At 31.0% G+C, this 24209-nt stretch overlaps 1 protein-coding gene across 1 annotated transcript in view; it reads left to right on the top strand.

Moving 5' to 3' along the window:
• LOC142320982 (putative G-protein coupled receptor CG31760) overlaps window positions 1–24209 on the top strand; it is a 904980-nt gene that overhangs the window by 763510 nt on the left and 117261 nt on the right. The window lies entirely within an intron of this gene.

Raw genomic sequence — 24209 nt, 5'->3', positions numbered from 1 at the left:
CAAGCAGGTTTTCGGCAATACCATTCTACCACTGATCAAATGATCAGCTTAGAGGACGTTATATATAACAGCTTCATTAAAAGGAAACATTGTGTCGGAGTCTTCTTTGATCTTCAGAAGGCTTTCGATATGACCTGGCGTCATGATATAATGCTCCAGATACATGAATGGGGCATTCGTGGCAACTTGCCAGTCTTACTGAGCAACTATATGAATGACCGTACTTTCCAAAAACGAGTCAGTAGCGAATATTCATCTGTAAGAAATTTGGAAAATGGCATACCACAAGGTTCGCCGTTGAGCGGTACCTTGTTTACCATTGCCATCAATAAATTGATATTAGCCATTCCAGCAGAAATAAGCAAAAGCGTCTATGTTGATGATCTGGCAATTGTGTATACCAGCAACAAGTCTGCTATGGTGAGGTAAAAATTGCAACGAGCGATCAATGCTCTAAATGAAGTTGCAAAGTATAACGGATTTCAATTCTCACCAGAAAAAACGTGCTGTGTACACTTTTGTAGGAAGAGAATTCCTCATCAAAGTCCTGCGTTGACAATTAATGATAATCCAATACAATATAAAGACAATGTAAGATATTTAGGATTAGTATTGGAGAAATCCCTTCCATGGGGATTACATATACAGGACTTGAGTGATAGATGCAAAAGAGCCCTAAACATTATAAAATGTTTATCGAACTTAAATTGGGGCTCAGACAAAGAGACATTATTGAGATTGTATAAAGCAATGGTTCAATCTAAACTAGACTACGGATGTATCGTATATTCATCCGCTAGAAAGTCGCACTTAAGAAAGTTAGACGTAGTTCATAATAGCGGAATAAGATATGCAACAGGCGCTTTCCGCACAAGTCCGGCGGCTAGTCTGATGTCTGAAGCCGGAATAATGCCACTACATTATAGAAGAGAGATCCTTTTGTTAAGATATGCAGCAAATGTATGGGCTTTCCCTGCTCATATAAATAATAAATTGTTTACGAATCATCCCATGGCTGCATTATACGAACGTCGTGCTATCTATTCCAGACCAGCCGGAATTAGGTACCACGAATTAAGAAATAAATATAAAATTCCAATTCCAGATACATTGGCAATTTCTACTAGACAAATACCGCCATGGCTCTTGCCAGCGGTAAATACAAGTTTGGATCTCTTTGAAGGAGAAATAAAAAAGAAACCAGCAGTGATCATCCAGCAGGAATTTTTGGCAAACGTCAGTAGCTACGAAGAACATATTAGAATTTATACTGACGGTTCTAAAACCGAACATGCAGTTGGATGCTCAATATATGTAAATGAAGAAGCCCACTTTTGGAAACTGCCAGATGTGGCCAGTGTCTACACGGCAGAACTCACTGAAATTCAGCAAGATCTTCGCTACACTGAACACTATTGCGAAGAGAGAGTGCTAATATGTTCCGACTCATTAAGTGCACTTGTCACAATTCGGAAAAAGAACATTAAGGATGTCCTAATTGCAAACATCCTGTCCATTTTATACGTTCTAAAACAACGAGGACAGCGATGAGTATTTGTATGGACTCCGGGGCATGCTGGTATTACAGGTAATGAAATCGCAGACGAAGCTGCCAGAAAGGCAACAGTCTGTGATGATTTGGATGCATTTCCTGTAAGAGTGGCAGATGTTAAAAATCGTCTAACAAACATAGTAAGAAACAAGTGGAACGCTGAATGGAGGAGTTTAAATACAAAATTAAACTTAGTAAAAACTTCTCCTTATAAATGGAAAAGCGACTTTAAGTTGACTCCCGTGAACAAGTAGCGGTGACCAGACTTAGAATCGGTCACACGCGATTAGCAAATTTATATTTGTTAACCGGCGAAGTGAGACCAATGTGCGGTGTTTTTAATAAAACACTGACAATCAAGCATTTAATATAAGAGTGTACTATATATGAGGACCTCAGAAAGAGGTTCCGTCTTACAAATAATATTAGTGCTGATTTGGATAATGGAAATGAAGAAAATATAGTTGCATTTTACACGCCAGTGGACTTCTTAAAAGTCTATAAAATGAAAGTTTAAAGCTGTGATAAAAGATACTCTAGGCGGTAGTTTTATATACATATATAAGGGAGTCTCGAAGCGTGGCATGTATAGTGACGGGAGGTAGCCCTCTTTCCTAGGCAATTTTGGCTGCATTCAAGAGCAGTGAGTCGGGGTGTGTCCGATGATGGCATGGGGGACCCTCAAGGGTGGATTGAGGGCGCGAGGCTATGGGTGTACGCCGTGCATGCCTATAGCCTGTTTATAAGAAGGATTCAACTGCCACGGCACCCTGGCGCGACTGATATACTGCTCAACGGCGGTTCTGGTCGCCCCGAGGGTGCTTAAACAAACTATAAATGAGACTCGTAGAAGAAAGAAAGATATGGTATTGATAAGCTGAAATTTTAATTTCATGGTCTTTTGAGAACCTTATCTCAAATTTTAATATCGGGGCCCTTTACTCCCCGTAAGTGTTTGTGATTGTTCTTGTTTTTTTTTTATTGCCTTAAATGTTTTGTGTAGTTTGTGCTTTTAAATAAAATGTAAGGGCCCTTTACACCCTTGCATATGACGATCCAGATGGTAATAGTAATTTCCTTTAAAGATTGTGACGAGGGCTAATGACCTTAGCAGTCGTGCCCGTAAAATTTCAGATAAAAAAAAAAAAAAAGATTCATCGTAATGGAATATTACCAAAAAAGTGATAGGTTTATTTTATAACAGTTAAAAAATAATTGTACAACATTTATATGAGAGTGAAAAAAATTAAAAGTTGACATTTACAAAAAAAAAAGATTAATTAAAAATTTTTAATAAGTCTAATTTTACAGAGTTATTTTTTGTGTTGTAAAGTAGTAAACCGTAAAAAGACATATCACAAAAGTATATATATTAAATTATTTTTCCAAAAATCAAGATAAAAGATGTATTAGCATATCAATATAATAAAAATTGTGTTCTTAATCCTTCATTAATAAATCGTATAAATTATAAAAAATCGCACATCAAATTAATAAAATTATTTATTGTGTCTTTTCTTTTTTACTGATAGAAATGATCTAATTTTTCCTTCGTATACTAATAAGTTAATTACGTTATTATTATTTGAAAATAATACATTTATTTTCTTATTATTACAAACATTAGTATTCTTTGTAATTAAAATATTATCACAAACTCAAACTCTCATTTTAGTCCTTATAGTAGGAAAATTTCTTTTTCGATTATTAAAGTATCAAATATATAATTAAATATTATTACACATTAACTTTAACCTGAATTTTGAAAAATTAATCCTTCTTTAGATTCTCCCACTCTTGAATTGTACTTAGTATTGGTTTAAAAAAAATTAAAGTGTACATAGATCTGTTTCACATATTTTTTCAGTATATGAGTTTTAAGTGTACCGGATCGCTTAAAATATCTTTGTACTCTACTCGAGACTCGGATTGTTTTACAGGACTAAAACGACACGAGATATTGGACCTTGATGACTTTATGTGATTTGAGTTTAAGCTGCGTCAACTGAGTGTTATCCCCCTCTGTTTTCGTGTTGCCTCCGGGAATTACCGTTCAGGTATTACTTCAGAGGATGAAAGAGGGTGATATATATATATATATATGAGTATAAATGTAGTGTAGTTTTGTACAGTCTCAGTTCGACCATTCCTGAGGCTTTTTGTTTTACTATGTTTCATCATTTTTCTTGTTTTTTTAATCCTTTGATGATTTTTTGTGTTGAACCACAAACGGTATTGTTCTCTAACTTAACTTTATGAATGTACTTACATTTAATATTCTGTTAGTATGTAATTTTCAGGAGCTTCCATTGAAGCCGTTTTGCATGTGATTTTTTATGTTATCATATTCACTTACGCTACAAAAACGGGATAATAACTTTTACAGTGAAAACTACTTGAAAACTGTGTAAAAAACATGACGAAGGAAAATTATGAAAGATGTTAAACTAATATTTTACGAAATCATTTAATCTTAACATAAAATATTCCATAAGTCAGTTTATTATATAAGTGAAACATAAAAATTTATTAAATTATTATAGATAAATAAATCAAGATTTATTTTTATAATAAGAATTATTCTTCTCTGTGAAAGTACTTAAAATGAGTAAAATAAAAATACATTAACAGCACATCAGTCGTGCAGTCTCATAAATCCAGGAATTAAAAATTTTCGGAAGCTGTATCATTCAAAAGCGGGAAATTTGAACTGTTTTCTTGATATACAAGTAACTCCAGTGTAGAATACTTACAAACTGTTATTTGCAGTATTTCTACAACATTTTTTAGTCTTTATTTACTCATGGATAATGACCTTCGTTGGTGATGGTAGGAAAAATCGTGTTACATTTAAGGATAACCGTTTTAACCAGAACTCGATAAATGGCAACCACGAGGTAGTACTCAGGAATTTATGGATAACTGGTACTTTTATTTATCGTCTGTTGAACTTTTAACAGGAAAAGTAGGTGTTTAACCACTGCTCATTCAAGACTTTAATGCAGCAATTTTACACATGTTGATATTTATGACAAATTCCCACAGATAAAATGTGAGACAGGTTTGTTCTTGAGTTGTTGTTCTAATAGTACATAAATGAAATAAAAATTTAATAATTATGTTAATAAAACTAAGTAAAAACAATGTACATTAAAAAACTATAAATATTCATCGATTCCGCTAAAAATAGGTCTATTATATATATAAGCACTCCAGATCTGATAGCGTAATTGTTATGATGATCACATGGATACTGGTAACAGTAAGAGAATCGAAAGGTGTTAGACTGTAGTTACTCCTGGTCAGTCCAGAGATGTTCAGTCCATAGATTAGTGTGAAATGACCACATTCTTCATTACTTAACTAATTAAATAAAGTGAATTTCCTTCTTTTTTTTAATTTTCACCTATAAGATTACTTTTACCTGTAATCTATTCTAATGTAATCTAATCTAGTTTCTAATCTATTCTAGGCCTGTTACCTATTCTATCGAAGGTATTAGAAAGACTATTTCTACTGAGGCTATGGCCGATTTTGGAGGAAGGAAGTGTTATTCTTGACCATGAGGACAGCTTCATACGTGGTCACTCAACCATCGAATAGTATAAAAATCTAAAAAAAATAGTAGTAAAAAAAATAGTCGAGTATAAAAAAATACAAAATAATTCTCATCTACATTAAGATTTTTTAATCGAAATAATAAATTGAACACTAAAAGATAACAATAAACAAACAATAGCGTTTTGATTTATACAATATTTCCAATACTGATCTACTTTTTATATTAACAATTCTTCAGTACTTTAAAATCCGGTCCCCTGAACATGAATAATGATGACAAGAAGCAGTTCACAAATAATTTCTCAGAAACATAACATAGTTGCAGACGGTTGACTGTTTAATATTTATGAACATCTGAAATTTAATAGTTGCTACAGGATTTTAATCGGAAATTAGTATTCGCTTTGAGTATTGAACTAAATTTTCCTAGCATGCATAATGTAGCTTCGTTGATCAAACTACATGAAAAGTTATTATTTCAGAATTAACTTCTGATATGTGTGTTTTAAATTTATTTCATTGTTATTATTTTTAAATTACCTCAACTTAGTCTTTAGTACTGATTAATAGGTTGTTGGGATTTTAATTTAATCATATTCTGGCCTAGTGATCAAGGAAATAACACGCTATGAGTTCAATTTCCAGGGGTTTTCGACAATATTGTGGATATTTCAAATAACAAATTTAATGGTTTAACTATGGAAGATTGTCATGAATATTTTAAAAATAACATATGTTATTTTTAATAGCTCTGTTCTAAAACTATGTTTTATAAAAATGATATGAATATAAATAAATAAAATCATAATTAAGTTTTTTTTTAACATTTGGATGGGAACTATATACAACGCTTTTACCTAGAGTTACAAAATTATTGTACTACAGTTTGGTAAAAATTAATATTCCCTTTATAATTTAATTAAAAATTTATGTTGAATATTATGTCAAAGACAGACTAAAAGGCAAGAAAAATCAGTTTTAAATATTGCGAGTTCTGAAGAAGCTGTAGCAAGCTAAAGCGCTTGAAATAATATATTGTTTTTTATTTGGTAGTAAGAGGCTGAACTTTATTGCTTTTACTAAGCTCAAGCTATAGGTACGATCGTTACAGTCAAAAGAGACGAAGCAGCCTACGTTCCCGGTTCAGCAAAGCTGCAAAAGATCATCTAAAATATTACAAAAATTAATGTCCTTTAACAACATACTATAGGAATTTAATAACAAGCGACAAAAACGAGTTTACAAAAGAGTTTAACAGTTGAGAACTCCTTATACAAATTTAAAAGCTAATAGAAGCATTATTAATCAAACATTTAGACAGGTAACTACTTAAACACATAAACCTAATGGCAATGATTATGGATGCTACTGTAGTGTATATCCCTGTCTCTCATTAAAAAGGGGTGTATTCTTTTTTTTATAATTACTTTCTCTGAGAGAATGATGATTATCGTTTAACCAGGTATGTAGGTAAACCCATAAAATTGTAATTCACTGGGCTGAGTATCAGCTACTTTACGGTTAGCATGTTGATATGCTATAGTATATCAGGCTCAGTGAAGATTTAATATCCACGTCAAGTTTTACTTCTCTTAATAATCCTGAAATGGGAACTTAGCCATTTTTTAAAATTACTGTTGTGTATTAGAAGTCACGTGATACCGTTTGGTTATGAGCGATTGGGAATCGTGTCGATATTCTTACAGGATCTATTCCTGTTCTTTCTACCTTATTGGACAGCACCCAGATAATTTATCTGGTTGCTGTCCAATAATCCAATATTCAAGGAGTATATATATATATATATATATATATATATATATATATATATATATATATACATTCAATCTTAAAAATATTCCAACGAAGAAATATGAATGCATATGAATAAATATGAATGGGGTACGTCTTGACTTGTCACCAACAACATGTCTCTACCGTTCTGGTTTATAAGTAACCTTATATTATAAAAAAACTATTAAAAGATTATTATATTAAAAAAAAATATTCTGTATCAATTTAAGAAATTTTATTAAGAATAAAATTTTATTTTTAACATTCTTTTTTTATACATTTCATTAATAAAAATCCATTACATAAAAATATTAGTGATTTATTTTTGTTTATTTATTCATCTTTTAATTGCCATCTTGAAATATCGTTGAACCTCATTTACATTAGTTGTTAACAATAAAGTACGAAATAATAAAAAACCGTGTAACTTTTTTCTGATATACTGATATTTATGTCATTTTTTATACGCTTCTGAATTTCAGTTTCATAATTCAGTAGAATATGTATAACGGTTCAAGCACAGTTCAAGGTCACGGGTTGTTGCGATCGAGCCGGACGTGTTGGGTGTGACGTCATAGGCTGGTGCGCCACAGGCGTGGTGCTGTACCCGCTACATGGCCAAGCTGTAAGATAGGCCACATCCTCCGAAGAAACAACTTTCGAACGCCTTCGATGGAATAGGTAGCATGCTTATTGGCCTGTATGAAGCCGCATCGTTTACCGGTTTGCCTGGTTTCCCGGACCATGACTATTTACGAAGCTTTTCACTCCATTGGGAAGCATGTTTCCCGGAGTATGCCATTAAGTAGATGTGTTACACACCCAATGACTTTAGAAGGTAGCATGAAGAGAATTTTATTTTTGATTAATTAAAACCAATGATATCCTGTGAGCTTTTTCCCTTATTGATGACATGAATAACTTCAGTTGTAAAGAAAGGCTTATTAGGAAAACCCAAACGGATCGGACTATCTAAGAGACTAACGATTTCTTCCTCAAGAGGACTTTGTATTTCAAGCTGTTAAAAGACATCGCTCAAGTAAGTGATCAATATTTCAGCCTTCTTATTTCTCTTTGCCCAAGACCCATCAGCTATTTTCAAAGGAAAATGTGAGGGAGGAAGTCAACGGAAGCTCCTCATGGACCTCCATAAGGAGTAATTTTCTACGTAAAGGCGATAGTCCTTTAAGATAACACTTAAATTCGTATAACTTCATTCGTATAACTTTTCAATAGCCGTTTCAACTTACAAGCGGTTATGTTTAGACATATCCTATTCTCGGCTCTCCCATATCATTACCACCTTCTCGTAAATCTTATTTTCGTAGAAATAAGGTCTAACACATCTATCGGATGGCCTGAATTCGGTCGACCTTCTCGTTTAACCTCCGGTGTCGATCCTCAAGCACCTCCTGTAGGATTGAGGTCAAGTATTGCGTTGCGTTATCTATTTGATCGAAGGATCCAATTGAGCAGGCACTATCAACTCATCCTCAATCCAGCTACGATACAAATTCCAGTCTGTCCTGTTTTTGTAGAGTGCTGGTAACACGGCCTTTTTAATTACTAACTTGCTGATAATGAGCAAAACAGATGAGTGGTCAGACATCGAAGCAAAGTTGTTATCAACTTTAATATATATCCGCCAAATTCCGCCTCTATACGAAATAAAGGAAACAAGTCACGGATCTTACTAGGATTACATTCAGATACATGCTAATAAAATAGTCTTTCAGAGCCCTACCTCCAGAGCTGAGAAGAAATCAGAGAAAGTGGCAACCGCCGTCAAATGTCGAGAATGAACTGTACTGCAGACATTCTAAGCAATCCAAGTCAATCCTATATCCCTACTGAGCTCGCCTGAATATGATCTGTTCTGTACTCCGGCAGTTGATGTTTTATGATGGTTTGAACAATAACCGCGATACCTCAGTGTGCTCTGCCATCGGGATGGTTAGTTCAGCTGACAGGATAATCGCAAACGTGAAGAAAATTCCGATCAGTGAAATGTGTTTCCGAAATCAAGAAAATGTATAAGGATTTGCTAATCAATAAAGCTTTAAATTCTTCTCTCCAAGCTGCTAGTCCATTAATATTCCATACTGCGACTCTCAGAAGCTTAGCCATTAACCGAGTTATTTCACTCTTAAGAAGTCCTACTAGATTTCCTATTGTTACACGAGAAGCTCTACATTGAATATAAGCTTACCTAGATTCTCAGAAATATTCTGGACATCACGACCAACAGCTCCAACCTAAGATCTTGGATGAGTACAAAAATTCCTGTCTGTATCCCCATTCTTTTTTCTACCTAATGATGGGAAAGATTCATTATCCAAATTGAAGGAGGAAGTCTGCCTATCTAATAGAATTAGTTAGTCTTCTAGTCAATATAACCCTTTGCCTCTGTTTTCTCTCAGTGATTGCTTTGTTAACCTAACATCCCTGTTAGTTCGCCGGATGGTTACACTGGCAGCGCGCAAACAGCTGGAATGTTCCTATCTTTAGCGTAATCAGCAGTCCTATTTCCTTCAGCCTATTTCACACATGGATAACGCCACATACAATTATTTTTCGAATGGTCGTACTGTTGGCTGCGCATACACTGTACCAGTACTGAAGTCTATTTGGGCCTCAATGATAAACCCATAATTGGCGTTATATTTTAATCCATACAACACCTTGTTGTTATCTCTGGGCTCAAGATTTACAAAGAAAATTGATAATGAATCTTTTGTACTTCGGTGCCTTCCGTTGAAAATGCTACGGCCACTGCATGACCGCGGTTCTCAAGTTCTTCTCTGATGAGCTCAATTGGAACAGAGAACTGTAGGTTCCTTAATACTATACGAAAGGCTCTTTCATCCTTAGTGAAGGTGTGGCCGATTAGTTGGTGTTCCCACACCAAGTCGATTATCTTTCTGTAGGCTGGCACGTCATTTTAAACCATGGGTAGCTGCTTAGAGCTGAATATTCTAATATTTAATCGTATTTATTGACTAGTGTTTCAGTTAATTCGTATAGCCTCATAATATCATTACGCCATACAACAGTATAGGTGGCTTAACTGCGTGCATACGTTCTGTTTCCACGTTGGTTTCTCCATCGGGAGTTCTTGAAAACTATTCGATAAGAGTAAATCACTAGGAGATAATAAAATCACCAATAAACTATATTTTATTTTCATAAAATATAATTTTGGTATATACAGACATAAATACATATTTATTTATTTCTATTAGATGGTGTATGTATAAAAATACTGATAGAGGTGAGAACATATTTCTTTTAATATGTTCGTTAAAAACAAAAAATACTCAAAACTTTCAGTTTTATGAAATATTTCTTAGCATTAATTTGTATCGGTTTATGAATTTAAATGTAATTATATAAGTATGTTAAAAATTTTATGAAATCGAAACTTTTTTAGTGGTTTAATTATCACATTACTTAATTTATGTAAAATTATAAATCATTTTAAAATTCGTTACAAAATACATTTCATTGGACATTACAAAAAATACATAATCTAATATTTAATTACACCAAACATAAATAATGAAGTTCATTAAATGATTATTTAAAGGCAATGGAAAAAAATTTACACTCAAAACCGTTCAAAAAAGTTTTACTGAAAATGTAAACTTAAATAAATATTTCAATTGTTATTCGGCCATTATCAGTAGAGAATAAATATAAGCTTGAAAAAAAAAATATATTAAAGAAATAATAATAAGTACAATCTTAAGGTCTGATCCAATGAAGATAACTTTAATAAAGACTATTCAAAAAGTGACGTAACCTTATGGGAAAATGAATAAGTTACAATAGTTGTTGAAACTGTCTCCATTATGCGATTCACATAACTGAATACGACGTTGCATGTTCTTAATCACATGTTGTAAGATTTGTTAAGGAATTGCAGGAGCACATTGTTCTGTTTCGCTCTACAATTCGTAAATAGTGTGAGGATGAGTTTTGTAAGCAGCATCCTCAAGGTATCCCCATATGAAAAAGTCAGGAGAGGATAAATGAGGAAACCGAGGGGGCCACAACCCCAAGGAAATCACTTGTTCATAAGATCACTGATCCAAGAAAGTCATAGTGTTGTTGACTATATGATCCCTAGCATTGTTGTACTTAAACCACCTGTACTCTAGCCGGTCTGCAGGTATGGTGTTTACAAATTGTTGTACCATCTGTATGTAGTGCTCACTGTTCACTGTGGCATGAAAGAATGTCATAAAGATTTAAAGATTTAAAGACGTGACATTTCTCACCAAACACTCACTTTTTGTACGTGCAGAGGAGACTCGCGCAGCTGACGTGGATTGTCCGTTCATTAAATACGTGAATTTTTGGTATTCACGTATCCATGAAGGTGAAACTATGCTTCGTCAAAGGCAAAAATCAGTCATCGAGTTCTTCCCCATCTGGCGTTACAGATGACATCAACCACTGACAGAAAGCTACACGTTTTCCAGTGTCTGGAATTAACAACACGAATTCTTTACGTATGCATCTTTAAACACTTGGGCAACGCCGTGTGGGCCCTACTAACGAAGAGACTAGACTGGCGACTAGATAGGCGTCACACAGACTTCTTGGATCTAACAGAATATGCAGCTTGCACGTCGATCAACTTTTCTGGTGTTAGCACTTTCTGTCGACTACTTTTGGCTGCATTTGTCACAATATTCCCTGTCTCTTAGAATTTTTACAGTCGCTTAACGGAGGACTTGTTTGGTGCATCTTCATCATACTTATTTGAACACATTCTGGGTCTGTGCATAACTGACACATTTAATGATTTAGGAGACAATGAATATTTTATACGGATTTGAATACTAGATCGTGGATACCGGTGTTCTTTGGTGGTTGAGTTTCAATTAGCCACACATCTCAGGAATGGTCAAACTGAAACTGTACAAGCCTACACTCATTTACACTCATCCTCATTGAAGTAATACCTGTAGTACCTGAAGTAATACCTCCGGTAATTACCGGAGACAAAACAGGAAAAAGAAAGACAATGAATATTCTCAGCTGCATTGTGTAACATATTTTTCCTCAATTAAACCTATAACAAAATATGGAAATATTCTTCCATAAGGTCGTTTCAGTTTTTGAATACTCTTTATTAAACAATGAATTGCTCCTTTCATTTAAACTGTCTGGAAATTTAGACAGAAATAAAAACAATTATTGAAGTCCGTGATGATCTAATTAATGTAACAAATTAGAATTTTCAGTTCATTATTTTTGAATAAAAAATGTAAGCATTTATTTATCATTTCAAAAACAAATAAAACATTAACAATAAAACAATTCTCATGTTTAGATTTATTGTTTACAACAACCAGCATACCAGTACGTGAGAGAATCAATATGAATTGGAATCTTTTTTCAAAATTGTTCTATTAAATTAAAATATTTCAATTTGTTTAATAAAAAAAAGAAAATTAAAATATAGCAGCCAACGAAAAACATCCATCAGTTTATACAAAAATTTTCATCAGATTAAAAACATCGATTTTTTTTTTTTAATTAAACAGTTTTTATTTTTTTATTTATATATTCTGAGGATAAGAACCATTCCTACGGTGTAACTATTTTCCCGTGATCGTCGGTCGCTTAAGGAAATAATACAATTATTTATAAAAATTAATTATTTACCTTCCTGCACATTATTTATTCTCTTATACATTTAGAACTTTCGCATAGATTTGTTCAACGAAATGTGTATGTGAAAATGTAGATTAAAAACAAAGTTAAAAATTAAAAGTATAGAGAATGTAGAAAATAAAATATATATAACCAGTATGTCTCATCTGTGATTGAAATTGTAATCAGACTTCTACATTTTCAATATTTTACTGTCTTTAATCAAATTTTTTTTTAATCTAAACCGACGGTCTAGGAAAATAACGATTTACATAATTAGGAAGAAATCTATATTACCTGAAAACTGAACTTATCCAAAGGAACATTAGTCGACTCCGTGGTGGAGTCTTATCTTTTTATCCGGAGACCCCGGGTTTGAATCCCGGTCAGGCATGACATTTTTCTTACCCTACAAAATTTCAATTTCCGTATTCCCACATACAAACTTCGAGCTTCCGTGATGAAATAAATTCATCAATCCAAAAAGCCAAAAAAATAAAATATATATACTTGTCATATTAAACCGTAACAAAAAACATTCGAAGGTAATGAGATGTGATTACTACGAAGTGTGTTACGAATAACATGGACAAAGAGGATTTAAAATGAAGAAGTCTTGAGTAGAATGTCAATAAAAAGAGAATTAATATTCACCATAATAGTACAAGATTAGAATGTTTTAATCATGAGGTGAGAGAAAAAGGTTACAGACTAACGACTGATTATGCAAATAAAGATACCTGGAAAACGAGGTGTTGGACGACGAAGAATACCATGGATGGGCAACCTTAGAAACCGATTTAATTGTACGTTAAACCAATTATCTAGAGCAGCTGTGATTAAGAGAAAGATATTCATAATGATCGACAACCTTTGAGGACGGCACAAAAAGAAGAAATAATTATATTTCTTTATACTTCCTTGTATGAAGTAAAGGAAGTACATCAAAAATTGTGATCGCAAAAAATCTCGGTTTTCAGATTTCAACGAAAATATCCATTTTGACCATCGTTGAATCCATTTTGACTAGTTTCGGCCTGACGTCTGTATGTATGTATTTATCTCGAATATTTCAAAATGGAAGCCGTAGGATGTTGAAATTTTGAATTTAGGACAGTTGTAACATCTACTTGTGCACCTCCCCTTTTGATTGCAATCTATTGAACCAAAAGTATCCAAAAAAGTCTAAAACCCAAAAAGATTTTGGACTTTTTCTCTGCAGTAATATGCCCTCATTGAGAGCCTTCCTGTATGATCTTTTCTTTTTCATTTTTGATTACTCACCAAAAAATCCAATAATAAAACTAAATATTTTACAATGTAAGGTCGAAATTAACATTTGTAACCGGTATACAGGAGTTCACTCAACGAAATAGTTTAATTATTATTAACTTTTATTTATACGACACACAGAAATCTGAAACTTTTGTTAACCAGCAATCTACGAAGATACAAATAATACTGATCTTTACTAATAGTCTGATTCTATACTAATATTTCTTGTAAGATTTTTTAATTAATAATTGTATAAATATATGAAGTTAATAAATAATGTGTATATATAATTTAATAGGCGTACAAGAAAGTCATGTGGTATCCACATCAGATAGTTTATAAAAATGTTGATCTTAGAAACATTTACAGTTCTTCAAGGTATATCTGCAAAAATCAAAAAGGCAAGGAAATTGCTATGACAATTTTGAGCAGTTTGCTTACAACAAGTTGGAGCGCAATTTTAATATACATGGTTTATAAAAAAACTTTTTAAGCTGCAATAAATACTTCAGAGAGAAATAAAGGAGCAAAACATAAGAATAGGGAAAATTAAAGTCAAGAATTTCTAAATAACCAGTAAAGAAGAATTTTCTTGAAAATCTCCACATATTGTTATTGAAAGAGATAGTATCTTAAGTAAATCCGAAAGTCAAGCGAGACTTTCAGTACTTCCACCAACAATCTTATAAAAACGTTTTTCAATCTTCGTTCTAAAATCTGTCCTATCTCTGTTGGCAGAGTATATTTTAATTTTAAGTAGAGCTTAATCTCTTGTTATTTAAAAGAATATTGTAATTACTACTTTTGTTTTATTTTAATTGATTTCACTTTTACAATTTATTGTTTTATTTAACCATTAGTTCTTGGTCTAGTTCAATGTCAACTTGTCAAATCTTTTTTCAATGTATAAGTTTTGACATGTCGAATACTTCCAGCCTAATATGTTTATTTCTAAAATTATTTCGATTATAATGTATTTACAATTTTAACTCACACTCTAAAATTGAATTTTTTGTATATTCTTGTTACAATAAAAATAAATTTAATTTGATTATTTATTTTCATGGAGTTTATACATTCATTTTTTCATTATTAAATTTTCTACAAGTTTAGAAAATAAAATTTACCAATTTATTAGTCATATAACAAGGTCATTGTACTTCAAACCTAAAAAAAACGTGTTTTTCGTTACAGAAGTTTTCTGTTTTACGTTAGATATCATGAAAACTACGAGACATGCGGTTCACACATGCGGTTCACACATTTCATTTCTCCGAGTGAATCGGAGTGTAACTCCGATAACAACGCGTTTTTGGAGTTATATTTGTACGAACGTTTTTCCTTATTTCAAACTTTTAACCAGTTCAACAATTTATTTTCCTTTCCTCCTGAATCACACTGTAAATATACTACAGAGTCTTTATAAAAACTGTTTCAATAATTCAGGGAATGATCCCCAACAATGAAATAAAGAAAAAACTTTACATCAATATATATCCAGAAACACTTGGTTTACTGGCTACCACAATTTTCTGTATTTAACATAAAATTTATTTCTCAGGAATTGTTAATTCAATTAAGCTGAAATTTCTTATACTGCTAGGATAACTAGCATAAAAATAATGAACCTGATTTCGGAATTTATTTTACAATGGCGGACATGTAAACAATTTAATTGTTAATATCTTTGCAACCGCTGGTTTATTTAAATGTTTTAACAAAAACTGTTAAGCATTTTATGACAAAGAAAATGACATCATATTTATTCAAATCTGTTCAGATATAACATAGTTATGGAAAACTTCTTGAAGTGAATCATTCTAGATTAAAAAATCAGTTTTCATTTCCTCCTGAATAAAATTAAATAACTCGACACGATCCCAACTGGAATAATTCTATTGAAGTTATCATATAATAAATTATAAAAAAAATATATATTAACAATTAAAAAATTTACATGGCCACCACTGTAAAATGGTTTGAGAGATCAGGTTCATTATCTGTATACTAGTCAACCTTCAGGCTAACAGTACACGAAACTTCAGCTTGATATGATTAACCTTTCCTGAAAAATAAATCTCTATGTTAAAAATACAATACGGTGGGTAGCCGGTAAACTAAAAGTTTCCTGGACATATTGTTGATTATAAAGTTTTTTTTTTCAATGTGGGGACCGTCCCTTGAATTCTTCAATCAATATTTGTTAAGAATCTGTATAAAGTATCAGTGAATAAAGTTATAAAGTTTAAAAAGCGTGTAAAAACGGAGAAACTTAACCTAGAATAAAGCAACTATCGATTTTATAAAAGTGAGTCTGTGTAGTAGGATACTTAAGCTTTTTCTTAACACTAGGACAGCCAGTTAAAAAAATTCTATAATTTAAAAACATGAAGTAATGGAATTATTTGGAGTAAGAAAAATAACGACCTATTTAATAAAATCAAAATGAAGTCGGATAATATTTATGTTTGCGGTGCCTTTAATAGATTAGAAAAAAAAGAACAAAATAGCGGTAGAGTTTTAGCAGTAAAAGTAATTTTGTACTTTATAAATTTAATTTAAATTGCAATGGGTCAATTATAACACAGGACTTTAGTTACGGTTACACTGTCGACGAAATGAAACGACAGCACTCAGGGCAATTCCAGTTCAGTTAATGCTCAACACCACACTCTTACAAAAGCACATACACAAAAACTCATACGCACGCGGGCACATAATCCAGTGAAAGAAGAACGAAATACATTAAAATAGAGATACAATCCTTTTTCATTTCCGTTTATTACAAGATCACTTAGTTACCCTTTCTTCATCGTCTGAGTAAATGACATAAATAAATTTGAATACCGAAGACAAGAAGAAAAAACTGTCGAAAAAGGACGTTTGTTTTAAATTAAATCTTTTTAGATTAATTTTCACTGTTTTGAAAAAAAAGTGAATTGCTTTTAACGTTACTGAATTCAAAGCCACAATCAAAAGCTTTAATTTCAGTTTTCTCTAGAAATTAACTTTTTTTTACTTTTGTTTTTTAAGTCTGAATTTACTTTTTCAGTGATTAAAAATAGAATTATGGTAACTTATTTGTGTGATGTTAATAAATATCCGCTTACTGAAGATTATACTGTTCGAAAACTTACTTAATTCTCAGTAAAATAAATAAATTACGTTAGTACGGATCGAGAAACACTAAGCTTTTCTTTTCAAAAGCTATTTTTTTAAAAAGATTTATCTTACAAACCTCAATAGAAAAAAAATAGTTTTATAACACTTTAACCCACATTATTTCTGCATTCAAATTAACCGATTTACTTTTGTATTCATGAAGATTTTCTATAGCTTTGTTAATATATTACAAAAAACACGACTGTCAAAAAATAAAATATAAATTGAACTAAAAAAAAGAAACAGGATATGTAAATATAGAACTAAACATCGTTATGCAGTTTTTAATTAAATAAAATAATGGTTGAACAATCAACTTTCAGACAGCTTTAACTTGTTTAAATATATTTTTCATGTTGTAGAAATAACAGGTATTTATGGTCACCTAATGATTAAGTCTTACTTCACCATGTCTTAGGTCGATAAGAAAATTTTGTCCTTCGACGAAAATATTTAAATGCAGTCAGAAATATATAGATAATTGCTATTACAGAATAATTGCTATTCGGAGCTCTTTAATACAGGATAATTACTATTCTGAATCCCTCCTGACTGCATGACGACTCCTTGATGACTGTCATTTATTTAATTCAAGGTTCATTTAATTAATAGATGAAAACTATTAGATTTAAATTTTCGCTCTCTAAAATAAGTTGCTAGTTTACGGAAGAGTAATTAACCTAGCGTATTCTTGAATTTACAAGAAATATGTATAAAATGAATTTTTTTTTATTTTAATGAAATCATGATGCGTTAACCAATTTGCATAACTATCAAAATTTGAGTTTAAATCATTATTTACAAATCTTTTAATTAATAACACTAATACAAGTCGGGTTCAGATCAATGAGTGCTTTATTTCTATAAAACTTTCTTGAGGTTAGATTGTGATTTAGTTAACTTTATCTTCACGAGACAGGCCATGAAACAATATTCTTCAACAAATACTGCTCGACATAACTCTGTGGCATGTAAAGATTGACACTTTAGTAGCGTGTAAAGATCCTTCACACTGGTAACGATGGAATACTTTAATTACTTGCTTGAGCCATAGAGTCATATAAAGATAGAACCTTAAAATCCTCTTTATGAATTTTTTATTTGAATGACTTTCAAATGTCTTTAGCGATCGCTCCTTTTAATCAGCCCCAATAGATTTTTGATAATTGCATGTACTTTATTTGATTGGAACCAAATTGTTCGATATACATGCAGTTTAAAATTTACTTTCACTTCGGTATTATATTTTTTTACAAAAATGAAAATAAATACTACCGTATCTCAAAAAGAGTTTTCAAACCTTTGTCGATTCGAAAATTGTTGTTTACACTGACAGATCTAGATTTAAACAAAATAATTCATTGTGTGAGTTTCTAATCAGTTCGGTGGTTACACCTTCGATCTACCTATTAAAACCCAGAATAATTACGTTATATTTTGGCGTATATCATGTCACGCGTAGATACGACCACATTGTTGGATGTTGTAAATCGGTAACTGGAATTAAGTATTATTATTGTTTTTATTAGATATATTGGGAACAAAATAATTTCACATGTACAAGCAAAATTTCTGTTTATAAAAACCACAAGGAAAGTGTTTCTGCTGGATTTTTAACCACAGCAGAGGTCCAGCAAGTGAACTGAAGTGCTATCAAGGAAGAAACTGTCGGTCTTAAATACGCGTTCCAGGAACACGTGACATAGTTTGTCAGTAAGTTCGGAAATTGTGAGTAAGAAATAACTGACGTTAAGGAACTGTTTTTGTCGGATGTGCTTGGAATACTTAAGGTTACTCCAAGGATTTCTCGTTCCAAGATGCTCTAATTTGTACCAGATAACTGCTGTGTATGTTCGTCCCATTCTTGCTTATGTACTTTATGCTATTACGTGATGAAAGTTTAAATCTATATGAAGTATTGAGGTTATTATGTGTGATAGTATTCGAAATAGACTTATCACTAACAAGTAGTTATAGATTAAATTATTTAGGCTTTAGAACTAGCGACTAAACTTTAGGTTATTTTTGTGTAAATGTTTTTAAACATTAGATACCACTGTCCAGATCGTTTTCTAATTTTCTGGTGTACACTTACTTTTCGTTTATTTGTTTACAGTAAATCTAAGTTTCTAGTTCTTGGTCTGTTATTTTTTATTTCTATAAAATTCCTTTAAATATCCTTCGTGTATTTATTTTCGTGGTATCGTCTCGGCCTTTCATCCGGAGGTTCCGGGTTTGAATCCCGGTCATGGCATTTTCACGCACGCTAAAAATCATTCATTTAATCGTCTGAAGCAATACCTAACGATGGTCCCGGAGGTTAAAAACAAAAAGAACTATCCTACTACAAAAAAAAATTTATATACTTCATGACGACTTCTTTTTCAGGAACATTTTACATCGCTTATAATTCAGTAATGTAGGTTTAGTTTGTTTCTATTTTAAGTTTTCAACTTTTTTCGCATTGATTATCCTTTCGGTTGTTGCGTCCCTTTTCAAGTGAAGGATCTTGAAATAACTTGAATTTTATTAAAAAAAAAAACACAGAGTGAAACTAAATCAATCTCTACTGTGAAGGGAATTTTATGAGGTAAGTAAGTATCGATTATACTGTTGAAATGGGGCCAACAGTTTTGATACAAAAAAGGTGACGTAGGACTGAAAATACTGAGAAATACGAGTACTACTTTACAGCAGACCAAAATACTTAATCGATTAGATAATTATATTATTATCATTATCATATACATATCTGCCCTAAGACAGATCAATTTCCCATCTCCATTTTTTCTGTTCATGTTAATATTTTTGATAGCTTTCGTTTTTTTCTAGATTGTCTATAATTTTGTTACCGTTTTTACAGTACTCCTGAATTCTCTAACATTGAATTACACAACACTTTTCCTTTTATTACTGTAAAAAAAAGTACTGTTAACCTTTACATATATACGTGAGTTATCTGTGGGGTATTAATTTATTTTCTCTCTTTATTATGTGTTTTATAGGTGTACCGTCAATAGGTCTTAGTTATCTGTTTGTTATATGGCTGAAATTGTAATTCCTGCTTCTCTATTTTGGATCATTTATTCTTCTCAGTACTTTATTTTTCACTCTTTGTTCAACAATTTTTTCTCTACCTCCTTCATTCAAGTAAATTTTTAACACCAACCACGATGAATTCTTTTCTATAAAGAAATTTATCATAGTTTTTTTTTTAATTTTACGTATGTCTCCAGTTTAAATCAGAGATAGAAATAAGTTATACCACTTAAAAAATAATTATTATTAAAACCTCATAAAATTAAAAAAATAAACTTAAAGCAACGGAATTCAATTTGACAGTTCTGTCACTTTGAATTCCGTTGTTACTTTGAATTCCTCAATTTTATGTGCCGTCTTCTTGAAGACGGTAACATAACATTTAGTCCAAAGTAAATTATTTAACTACATTCTGAATTTTTAATCTTTATATTTTTATAATCTTTATAATTTTTTTAATCTATATTTAATCTTTAACTCTACTTTTCTAAATCTTTTGTTTTCACTTCCCTAGGCAAATAATTATATTAGTGCGATATGCCAGAAGTACATGATGCAAATGAATGGGGAAATCTAATATTATTAAACAGACATGAGATATCCTAACTGCTTAATTAGCCTTGGCCAAATGCAAATTCTGTCTTTTGCATAACAGGTACTATTAATTATTCAACATTTTGAAATTGAATTTTCCTTAAATTGTTATTGCTGCAGAAGTATAGTTTTAAAACGTTTGTTGTTATGAGATTAATATCTTTCATTAATTTTTTAACAACAAGATATTTTCAGAATAACTGAGAAATTAACTGCCCTTCTTAAAAAGACTTAATTTAAAATTTTAGTTTCTCATAAAAGTTTAATATTATTTTAATAAAATTTTAATGTGCTTATTCTTTTAATGAGATTCTAATTTTTTCACATATTTTACTAGCAAATTGTACATGCAAGTTTTATAAAATGAACGAAAAGTAGATCATTTTTATCGCTTTAAATTATTGTTAACATTGTGATCATTATTCTTACAAATAATTATCGTAAATGTAAAATAACCCGATGAAAAAAGGTAAAAAATTAAAATAAATACTTACACGCGATGCAGACCTCCGTAGACTATCCACGAAGAAAAAACATTTTCTGAATACTATAATTCGAAATAATTATTACTTTACTATTTCTTTTTCTTTTTATTAACCCTAAAATTGAATTGTTTTACAACATGTAACGGTAATATCCACCTACAAATTCTGTTTTCGAATAAACAACGATTCTGTAGTAATTTTATACCTTAAGAATTTTATCTTGCAACTTAAGTTTTCTCACAGTATACATGGGTTTTAATTTTTAAGTCAATAATGATCTTTAAAACTAACAAAGATGTTGTCTAAAATTTTTATAAATACAAAAATTTATAGTTAATTACAGATCCACCACAATATCTTTTATTCTATTTATTTTACAGATTAAAGCCGTTCTGCAAAGAAAAACAAGTAATTCTTTAATTTCATTTTTAAATTTAATTATCAGTTATTTTTTACGTATACTTTTTTTTGAAATGTTATTGTTATTAATATAATGCGTAGATGCAAATATTTGAAATATAAATTCCTATTCATAGTAATTTGTAAGATATGAAGACTAATTCAATCAGTGGTTTTATTTGTTGGGTGCCTTAACAAAGTATGATCTAATATCTCAGAATAACTAGAGCTTTGGTACGCATGATCTTTGGAATATTTATATTAGAATAATATATTAGTTCAAGCGTTCCTTTTTACGAAAGGAACATACGTAAATATTAAACTTGTATTATTCTCAGTTAAGCAAGCTTTGTACAACTAATTCTATTAGTTAAGTTTGTAAGAAAATTTTAAATGAATCATACACTCAGAAAAGTTTCATTTGTTATGTTATGTCACCATGCAGTATAGTTTACATTGTTATTTACTCATGTTCAAACATAATGAATGAAAATAATTAAATATCGATAATGATAAAGGCAGGTAAATATACATAAAGGCGGAAGTGGTAAGAACAAATTTTTTTAAGTTTATATTATTCCAAAGACAGAATCATTTCAAATTTAATTAATTTCAGGAATAATTGCATCAAACTGAAGTTTGTTTGGGTTTCTGCTCTTATACTCGAGTGTGCGTTTCCGACTAACTCAAGAATTTGCCTTCCAACACGTAATACATAAATTGCGCTCACAGATTATATATTTAGTTGATATGTTAGTAGACCTGTTTGTAATTAAGAATGGCATAAAAATTGAAAACATTTTCCTTTTCAATTAACTGATAACATTAATTCCTGGAATAAATCGTGATACAGAAGTAACATTTTCCAAATACATTCTTTTCCTCAGAACCTTAAAGTAGAAATATTAATTCTTTTTGTAATGGATTTTATTTTTTTAGTGTTTTGTTAAAGTTTTTTTTTTGTAGTAAAATGCTAATTAATGTAATTGAAATTCTAAAGCAACCTAATATTAAAATTATTATCGGTTAAAATCTCGTTTTTTAGCTAAATTTTAGAAAAGTTACTTTTTAACTTTCAATTCAGATTTTAACTAGTTAAAAGTTCAATTTAATAAAAAGTCAAAAACCACGATGATTATTGCTTTTAGTTATTTAATAATAATTGGTTTCAACGCCCAAGGTTAATAAGGTTTTCATCCTCTTCTTCTCCTTCAATATTTCTGCATTACAGACAGACACTACATTATAAACAGCTCATAAATAGCTGTTATTTTATTTTTACTTTTATCCCGATGAGTCTGATTAACTCAGTACTGTAATTTTTTTATTTTAAAAAATTCAGTTCGACAAATATAGATTAAAAAACTGTTTTTTATCCTTTACATGGTATACAAAATCTGGAAATTATATATAATAAATTTCAATTTCTAACAATAATCATCGATAGATATAAAGTAATTTATTCTCTCGAGAAATATATGATTAGAATTTTAATATGAATACAAAAATGAATTCCTCAACACCAAGCTCTTTAATTGCAAAAAATTAATAATTTTTTAAAAATGTAGGGCATCTCAAAAAAGAAAAATATTACGAAATGTACTTCAGTTGAAAATTTATAGAAAGATAATCGGTCAAAGCTCGCTTCGTTCGTCCTTCCCGTCTAGGCACGAGGCTATGCTCCCTGGACGGCATACATTCGTAAAACTCATGCTTTTGAGAATAATAAATACAAATTAAGACCTGTTCAATTAAAAAAAAATAACAGAGTACTGTAATTTCTTCAGAACAACAGTTTGATACGTACAGGACTTTGATCTGAAGAATGCGATTTTAAATCGGCCACTGTCTTAAAAATAATAGTTCTAGTTGGTTCTTGGTCCGTACGGTTTAAATGTATTTACCCGGTTCTTAGAGCGTTTCTCTACAAACATTACTAGGAAATGACCGTACTCTTAGTTTCTCATTTATTTTAAATGTTTTAATGTTTTTTAGTCAAGTAACCGGAGCTAGGTGCAACCAGTCGCATCGCAGATATAGTAACAGTGGCAGTACCTGTATTGCTTGAGTCGCCGCACCGTACACCGTCATAACCCTGAAAAAAATCAAAATTTAAAAAACCCGAAAATGGCTTTTTAGGTTATCTATCTTAAGGGTATTTGCATGCCCAAATCTAGTGAATAACTCATTTAGTATAGTTGGAAATGGGGATAATTTGCAATCATTGTTACCTTTCTTTACCCCTTTCAAGGACGAATTTCAAAAATGTAGAAACAAGTTTTTAGATATTCCTATGATGATTACACTCACCAAAAATCAAGTTGATATCTTCATTTGTTATCGAGAAATTCAGAAATATTATATTTCATTGTCACTCCATTTTAACTCTTTAAACTCGGAATTCCAAAAAATCCTTGTTTAGTGTGTACTTACACCCTAAGAAGAATGTGTAAACAATTCTTCAATTTATCTTATATTTGTTTTTTGTTTTTTTTTTTGGTTGGGTGTTGATTATCAGTCAGGCAGGACATTTTGTTTTATTTACAGCATATAAATTAACAGTTTACACTAGTATATGTATAGTATATAACAAACAGAATTCAACACTTATAATTTAATTTTTAAATTTTTTTTTCATTCTTCCTCAATTTCAGCTGTTGTTTATTAATATAACAATCAAACAG

Source organism: Lycorma delicatula, chromosome 3 (assembly GCF_047948215.1).
Source record: "Lycorma delicatula isolate Av1 chromosome 3, ASM4794821v1, whole genome shotgun sequence".
NCBI classification, from domain to species: domain Eukaryota; kingdom Metazoa; phylum Arthropoda; class Insecta; order Hemiptera; family Fulgoridae; genus Lycorma; species Lycorma delicatula.
This window is presented reverse-complemented; position numbering and strand designations above follow the sequence as displayed.